Source organism: Cynocephalus volans, chromosome 1 (genome assembly GCF_027409185.1).
Source record: "Cynocephalus volans isolate mCynVol1 chromosome 1, mCynVol1.pri, whole genome shotgun sequence".
NCBI lineage: Eukaryota > Metazoa > Chordata > Mammalia > Dermoptera > Cynocephalidae > Cynocephalus > Cynocephalus volans.
In genome coordinates, this window is record NC_084460.1 from 237,082,772 (window position 1) to 237,092,025 (window position 9,254).

Sequence of the window (9,254 nt, forward strand, 5' to 3'; positions counted from 1 at the left end):
TAAAGTCAGTGGGAGAAAGATTATTTTACTCTTTGCTTTTCTCCTTAAACATAACCGAGAATGGCTTTCCTGTTACTAGAAACTGAGCAGCATTGCACTTAGTTTTTTTGTTTTGTTTTGTTTTGTTTTCTTCTCTTCTTTGAAGACTTGTTTGGTTTCCAGGAATTTTTTTTTTTCTTTCAAGTGGGGCTATTTCCAGAAAAACAACAAAAATTCTGTTGGACAATGGCAATATTTGCAATGAGGAGAATTACTGAAGGATAAGTTCCCATAAGGCTCCTATATGGCAGTGTTATTTAGGTATAGATAAGAAAACATAAGCCAAAGATTTTATTTCCTTCTAACTTTCAGTAAGGGGGAATAAAAAGGGATTAAAATACTTATTTCATAAAACAAAAAGACGTTTATCCAAAACAGGAGTCCAAAACAAAAATGCAGTAATATAAATGTGTAAATCAGAGCACGATTAAGACAACAGCAAAATACGAGAGTGCATGTCCTGCTCAGAGCCATTACATTCAATTTGAATTTTTTAAAAAATTAAAGCTTTGTGTCCACAATTTGCAACCTGTGAGTTAACAGCTGAAAGAATGCTCCCAAGCAAAAACTTCTCACTGTAATATTAAATCTTTCCCCACCTATTTACAAAATAGTATGTTTGTGGTATGGTTCATAGTAATAACAGAAGAGGCTTGGAAATATGTCTGCTTGTTTATTGAGAAAACAGTGCAACTAATTCTGCGTGTCGAGTTTTATTTATTTATTTCAAAAAACAGGAGTGTAATTTGTGGATGGTTGAGTTTGTAAAACCAACCATAAAACACCAAAAGTACTTGTAAGTTATCAGAACATCTACTAAAATACATATACAAATAAAAAAGTAATATTAAGAATATTATAGCTGAAAGTTTGGAGAAGATGAAAGTTTCTTATCAACTGAAATATGGAATATACAAAGGTATTTCAAAAAGTTCACAGAAAAATAGAATTACAGGATAGTACGAATTTTTCCATGAATATTTTGCAGCGAGTCCTCTTGATGGGTGAAATGAACTAGAGAACCACATTGTGTTCAAGGTTGGGACATATGACACTCATTAGCACAGAAGGATAATTTCAAGAAGACCAGTGTGTAAATTAATGGTTTAGAAGAGTTGCATAAAATGATGTAAATTGAGTCTGTCCTTAGCAAAGACAAATCTAAACAATCTTGTTTTTTCCAGAAGTCACTTAAAAAGAGGACTGGAAATACTTGGAGCCTCTCTGACTGATGACATTAACTTAATACAGTCCTTTACATATTTATAGATTTTTATTTTGTTTTACATTTTAGGGCAAAGAGTTCTTTTTGGCTAATTAAAATGGAGTGTGTGGGCTTTTTATGGTGTAGAGTAATATGTCTCTGTCTACTGCTCTCCCGTGGTGGCATGGTAAGGCTGCGAGAGAGAACTATATTGAGGTATCTTATCTTCCACCTGTGCCAGGCCAATAGCTTTTGAAGCATACTTTGTAAATTCAACTGTAGGTTAGTGAAAGTGTTGTTTGTTGTTAATTAGGCTTTGTTGATATCTCCTTCCTCCTGGTCACATTCAAACCTTCCTAGGGTACAAAGGAGTATGAAGAAAAGATTCTAGAAAAAGTAATATTTTGTTCTCCAATATTATAGCTTTTCTAGATCTCTTAGTGGAGGAAAAAGTAGAAAATCAAGTAGAATTTGGCCTTGGGTCAATAAATGATATAAAAATATGTAATCTATGGACGTACATGTATGTTTCTCCAAAAATATCGTAAAACCATACATCAGACTCATTCTTATCCATATTCTTTCATAGAAATCGTCCACCAGGTGCAAGAGAAACTTCCCTCCCCTTCAGCCAGCCTCCTGGTCATGCTCCCCACACTGCTGACAGTGAGGAATCCTTTCGGCCTGGTAGCCACAGAGCTGAATATGGGCGAGTCTAGGTCACAGAGCACCTCAGCTCACCATATAAGCCAAATACAGTTCCCATTTCCAAATTTAGTCCTATGGATGTTGGGAGTAGGGGAGCAAATATCAGTATTTTGGATTGTAAATGAAAATGATTGCCTCTTCACCCCAGGGTTTTGCTAACATCTTACTCCCTCTGGGCCGCCAGACAGATGGTGTCCTGAGCTACCGTACAATAATGCCACAGGCATGGGACAAAAATGAAAGTGGCAGAAGAGGTAGGCAAGAGGCAAGATAAAATCAGATCACCTTTCATCAAAATGGTGGGTGAACCCTGAAATGTCCAGTTCTGTTGCCAAACTTTCCATTCTGAGTATTTGATAGAGTTTGAATGTGAGCGAACACAGAATACTTTCACTTTAGGTAGAAAAATTCTGAATATTTCACTTTGTATTCAAACCTCATTATTGGGCTAAGTAAAAAGATTTTATTTCAGGTTACTTGAGTCTTAGCTAAAGAGCTCTTCTGAGAGAGCTTTATGGACCCGTTCTGTTCATGATTTTGCATTAGTAGTTATTTTTGTCCCTTTTTGGAAACGTTACTGGCAAAGTTGCCTGAATATAAAAAGTATGTGGAATAATTCCAAAGGTGTTAAAAGCGTCTGCTTATCAGTAGGTGTGATGTCATTATATCCAGAGAGGCTTCAAGAAATTCTTTGGAAATAAAATGTTAAATGTTTACATTTCATATGGTATTTGAGGCCCTAAGGTTCTAATTAGCTTACTTTTTTTGTTGTCTTTGGGTGATTTCTGCTTTGTAGATAAAGTAATAATAGCCCCAAAATGTTTCTAACATCCAAATAAGAAAAAAATCAAGTCAGGTCAAAGTCAGCCTAATGGGAGAGTAACACATGGCACTTTCACTTTCTAAGTAACTTGTATGCAAAGAGGAAATCAGTGAGCTCTGGTTATTGTACCATGTCTAGCATGCTGCCCATGGAAGGAAGAATCATAAACAGTTCAGTAATCATAGACAGTTCCTGAAGAAAATGCAGCCAGATATTTTATTGTTTTTTATTGATTTTTATTTATAAATGAAGCTGTTGTTGTCCCCAGAGTCAATTTAGGTTTCTCTTGGTAAAATGAAATTGTGCCATCTCAAATTACCACATAGTAATTAGCACTGGTTTACCCACAGCATTTTAGTTCTTCATGGTAATTGGCGAGAAAAAGGCACTGTGGTTTGCCTTGGTGTGCACAGTCCCCTCCTGTCCCCTAGGGGGCACTCAGCAGATGCTGAGAAGGCCTGTCTATCTGCTGTCGGGACTTCTCTAGTAAATACTCAGAGGTAGCATACCTGGTGCTGGTTTGCATGGAGAAAATTGTATTAGAGAACATCAAACATTGTAAGTATTGTTAATTCGATCTGCAGACACCCAGAGGAGAATCATAGTCTTTTCTAGGTATTTCCAACTTGAGTTTAATCTGAAGCCTTAGAAAGGAATGCATTACCAAATGGCCGCACACTAAGTCCCTGCCGGAATTAAAATGTCTCAGCAGCCAGATAGCACGTGGTGTCTCCACCAAACTGGGCATTCTCCAGATTGCCCAGGAAGTGGTATGAGGAGACCGCCAGCCTAAGATCTGCTTGTTTATCTCATTCACAGCATTCCTTTCAGCCTTCTGGAACTCTTGATAAAAGGAAGCCAGGATGTTGTCAATTTTCTGCTGTCGAGTTTCCAACAGCCTTTGGATCAGTTGTTACCCACACTTTCTTCTCTGCCTGATTCCATTTTTCTGAAAAGAGTATTGTACCCATGTATGTGTGTTTTCCTTAACACAGATACATGAAAACTTAACTCCCAGTTTTGGTGTATGTTGCACAGCTTGGAAACCAGGGAATGACAGCTATTGGTATGGTTTCTCTGTTCAGTGAAAAATAGATTTCATTGGGATTCATTTTCTTTTTTAACTACAGAATTTTTTTAAAACTGTTATTGTAAAACTACGCTTAAAAAATTAGGAAGTTTTAAAGGTTAGCTCCAAAAAAAAGAAATTAGCTCTATAATAGGAACAGACATGTGACAGTTCTGGAACTTTAACTTAGAATTCATTAATTTAAGTGTGGAAAACACCCTCCAAGTTTGATTTCCCAAAATTTCATAAAGCCTCTGAGTTCAACTCTTTGTTTGCTCACATAGTCATTTGCCTCCACGACTATCTGTTGTCAGGGAAGAGAGTGATGGTTAGGTTGTGGATTTGACTTTTTTTCAACTTGCAGTGAGAAATAGGATAGGTGACCAAACCTTACTTGTTTTCTTAAGACAATTCAGTGCTCAAGCATCTCTGTCAGAAATGGAATGATGTGCTGTTACCAATTAGAATTATTTTATGTATTGTTATTGTGTTTTGCCGATTTTTATATGAAAATATAATTATTCATTCTCGATTTCTGGAAGCAATCATTATTATGACGATCATTTTACTTTGGAAACACTTTCATAATAAAGATAAGTATTAAGAGTGCAGTGTAAGTGCCCTTTACTGGAAGCGCTAATCAGCTTGTATTGGTAACATGTCACACCTTCCTGCATGAGGTTATTAAAGGCTCAGATCATCCCAGTAGTTTCTTCCATGTCTCTTCAAATCTCAATATCACTATGATTCCTGAGAAAGTAATGTTATATTGTGACACAGTATAGTATCTCTTTGAAAATTAAGATATAAAAACTTCAATGTTAAACTTTATGTAGTACTTCATTCCGGAAAAAATAGGGTTTATAGAAATATCTATTTAAATATATCAGACTGTGCTAATTTTTCCAAATTATAAAAGAGGCTCTTAGGACAAATAACACAAAGCATGACACAAAGCTGCCCCTCTTTGTATGTACGCCTCATTGGAGCTTGGCCAACTTCATCTTCTCTGGCTTGGTTAGACCTTCTCTCCCTCTTTCTCTGTCTTTCCTGTGAAACTCTGTCTTCCCCAACCTGCTCTTCTTCTGCTCTAAGCTTAGTCCTAGTATCTCAAAAACCATAAAAATAGCACTGAAATTCACCAAGATAACCCACCATAGCCACCAGTAGTATGAAAAAAAATAAGAGTAGACACCCTTTAAAAATCTTATTAAAATCAACCCCAGCAACAATCTGATTTCAAGCATTAGTTTTTCTAATAAACCACCAAAATTTCTCTGAGGCACAAAAAAATAGACTATAAGAAAGAGATACCACTTTGGAAGCTATGACTTCTCCTAGTTCTGAAAACATAGGATAACCTAATGCTATAAGCGTCTCTTAAATAGCCACAGTGCCACTCAGCTCCTCCCTAGGCCCCCTTCCTTTCTGCTGAGGCTGCCACATCCAATGTAAGCACATGTTATTTCTGTCCCCCTAATTCTCTTCCCAAAAACCCTGCACCTGCTTCAACAGGAAGAGTGACAGCGATGCCAACAATGTTGAAAGATAGCAGGACAACAAAGCAGGGGGCTGTGTGCAAGGATCTATTGGGATGCTGGGTGTCCTTCAGAGCCAATCACCATGGTGACTGGAGCCAGGGACCCACACCTTCGATTATCCCCAAAGTGCTGTCGCATGAGGAAGCAAAAGTTGTATCATTCATAAACATTGAATTAAATTATATAAAGCCTGTATTAGCCAGGGTCCTGGTGGGAAGCAGAAGTCACTGTCAGATGGTTAAGTTGATGAAACGTTCATAAGAGGACTATTTTCAAAGACATGGGCTGGATTACAAGATCAAACAAGGGTGGGCAAGACACCCAGAGGCTAGCAAGCATGGGAAGCCGTTATCCTCCCTGGGCTGTAACCAGAGGCCAGTGAGGGGGGAGTGTGGAGGAGAGGCTGCCTTGTGGTGCTGTACACCTGGGTGGTGAGCAGACACCTGCTAGCGCTCTCTTCCTGCTTTGACATGCCACCCACCCACTGGCTGACTTCAGCCAGAAAGCTTACCAGTGTGGAGCCCGGGAGATGTGGGGGACAGGGTTCTGCTTCCCACGGTGCGGAGCAGGGCAGAGACTAGGTCTGGGGGAAGCAAACCACGTAAGCAGCATAAAGCCGGTATTCCTAGAGCCTCGCAGAGGGTCTGGCACATAACAGACACAGTAAATGTTTGTTGGAGAAATAAATGCAGTCAGGAGAGAACTGATAAGATGTGAGCTATCAGCAATTAGCGTTGCATCTGTTAGGAAACAAGATGAGCATGGGGAAGTACTGTGTCTCCAACTGTTCCTGAACTCAGGATATCCCTGCATGGGTTCCAGCCTCTCTCACTGGCACTCAAGCACAGAAGCTGAGGGGCTCTGTGGCAGGGCTCAGGAGAGGGAAGCCACCTGTGGTACCAGCATCCCAGGCCCAGGCATCAGTGGAGGAAGGTGCAGGACTGAGGCTAGAAAAGTGGCTAGAAGCAAGCTGAGAGGAACTGAAGAAAGAGGGTATGGAGACCTGGAGAATGAATGAAAAAGAATTGTGAAACAGAAATGGGGCAAGAAGGTCTAAGATCTGGCACTTGTGACGGTTTTGAAGCAATTCTTCAGGTAAGAAGTTGTTTTTTTACCTTAATAAATAAAGGAAAATATTTGCATAGCCAAAGATAACTTGAACAGCAAAGGCTCAGGTCCCTGATTTTATCATTCATGTGTTCAAAAATACTTATGGAGAGACCACTAGGTGCCAGGAATTCTTATAGGCACGAACGATAGGATGGGAAATAAGACAGATAAGGTTTCAGTTTTCATGGAACTTACAGTACAGGAAGGAAAGGAAAAAAACAAAACAAAGAAACCAGGAGCTACACACATAAGTCATTAGGGAAATGCAGATGAAAACAGTAGGATATCACCACACACATATTAGAGTGACCAAACTCCTGAACACTTACACCACCAAATGCTGGCAAGCATGTGGAGCAACAGGAACTCTCATTTGTTGCTGGTGGGAATGCAAAATGGAGCAGCCACCTTGTAAAACAATGTGGCAGTTCCTCATAAATCCGAAACTCTACCCAAAGGAATTGAGAATTATGTTCACACAAAGACCTGCACCTGGATGTTTATAGATACTTTATTCATAGCTGCTAAAACTTGAGAGCAACCAAGATATTCTTCAGTAGGTGAGTGGATAAATAAACTGGTACATCCAGATGATGGAATATTATTCAGTGCTAAAAAGGAATGAGCCATGAAAAGGAATGTAGCCATGAAAAGATGCGAGGACTTTTAAACGCGCATCTCTAAGTGAAAGAAGCCAGTCTGAAAAGGTTACATATTGTATGATTCCAACCATATGACATTCTGGAAAATACAAAACTGGGGAGACAATAAGAAGATCACTGGTGTCAGGGGTTGCAGGGGAGGGAGAGGTGAATAGGTGGAGCACAGAGGATTCTGAGGACAGTGAAACTACTCTGGATGATACCATGATGGTGAATACAAGTCATCATACGTTTGTCCAAACCCATAGAATGTACAACACTGACACAGAACCCTAATGTAAATGATGGACTTTGGATGGTTATGATGTGTCAATGTAGGTTCATCAATTGTAACAAATGAGCCACTCTGGTGGGGGACGTTGATAATGGGGGAGGCTATGCATGTGGTGGGGAGTAGGGGATATGTGGGAAATCTCTCCATTTTCCTCTTAACTTTGCTGTGAATCTAAAACTGCTCTAAAAAATAAAGTATTTTAAAAAGGGAAAGAAAGAAATTAGTTTGCTAGGGCTGCCATAACAATATATCACAGACTGGGTGGCTTAGAACTGTGAGAAAATAAATTTAACAGAAATTATTGTTTTCACACTTCTGGAGGCCAGAAGGCCAAGATCGAGGTGTCATTGGGGTTGATTTCTCATGAGGCCTCTGTCCTTGGCTAACATATGGCATGTCCTCCTGCTCCCTGTGTCTTCACGTGGTCTTCCCTCTGTGTATCTGTCTGTGTCCTGATCTCTTATAAGAACTCTAGTCATACTGGATTAGGGCACACCCATATGACCTCATTTTACCTTAATCACCCCTGGAAAAACCCTATATCCAAATATTGTCACATCTTGAAGTAGTATAGCTTAGGATTTCAACATGAATTTTGGGGGGGACACAATTCAGCCCTTAACATGAGGCAGTTTCACATGGTGACAAAGGACAAAAGTAATGAAGAAACAAGTCACTTTGCATAGTGTCTGCCAGGGCTTTTCAGACTGGCTGGTCACAGACACCTGATGGACAGGTGATCTGAGCTAATACCTTACTGACAGGAGCAGCTAGGGAAGGATTTTGGGTAGGAGCAGTCCAGGCAGTGGCAACTGGAAACACAAAGGTTCCAGGAAAGAATATGCTTTTAGATTCAAGGAACAGCAATAAGGTCAACGTGGATGAAACACAATAAACGGGGGGAGAGTGTGGTGATAAGACTGGAAAGTTAGGAAGAGATGGATCATGCAAGGCCGGTATCCCACGGTAGGGAGGGCGAGTTTTAGGGTAAGAGCAATGGGAAACCTTCTAGGGACATGAGCAGAGAGTAGCATGATCTGATTGGTTGTTATCTTTAACAAGAGAAGGAGGTCTGGGCTGCACGGGGAAGGGGAGATGCGGGGCAAAAAAGTGATCATGACAAAATTAGCACAGTGGCTTTGGAGACTGGCACTCCTGGGCTCCACCTGGGTGTCCCTGACCATAGGACCCCTGGGCCTGGAGCTGCCCTTGTCCTGCCAGGACGTCCTGTGACCACAGCCAACCTACTTGCTGGTGTCCACCAGCTGCTATGCCCTGGACACTGTGGGCTATCGTGTAGCCACTTTTCATGACTTCAAGGACACAGCCCATGAGCTGCAGAGACAGATCCAGGAGGCCAGAGCTGACTTGGCCTGCAAGGGACTGCACTTCTGACACCCTAACCCCATTTCCACCCAGACAACCCTCCCTCCCATTCCCCATTAAAGAACAAGTTTATTAAAAAAAAAAAAAAAAAAAAAGAAGAAGAGGAAGAAGAGAAAGAACATGGGCTAAGCAATGCCCATCCTTACCACAACCGAAAAGACCCTTCTCAAAGTCCTAGCGTGTCTGTCAGTATTATTTGCAGATGTGTGCTGGGCATCACATGACAGGATGATGGGCATGTGGCCACTGAAAGAAAGAAAGGACTAAGCATCACTGAGGATTCAACACAAAGGCCATGATGTAAGTCCTAACGGAGAATGACAGATGGAAGGTTTTGCTTTAAGGATGCTGAGATCTGGGATAGGAAAACCCTGCAGATCCCTTCAGAGACAGCAGCCTGCTAATCATCAGCCAGAAGAGAACCTTAGGTAAGAGGGC

The 9,254-nt window shown here is 40.6% G+C and overlaps 1 pseudogene; it reads left to right on the plus strand.

Annotated features, from left to right (window-relative positions):
* The first annotated feature begins 8,546 nt into the window (after positions 1-8,546).
* Positions 8,547-8,825, plus strand: LOC134366240 (dolichol-phosphate mannosyltransferase subunit 3-like; annotated as a pseudogene).
* The last annotated feature ends 429 nt before the right edge of the window (positions 8,826-9,254 follow it).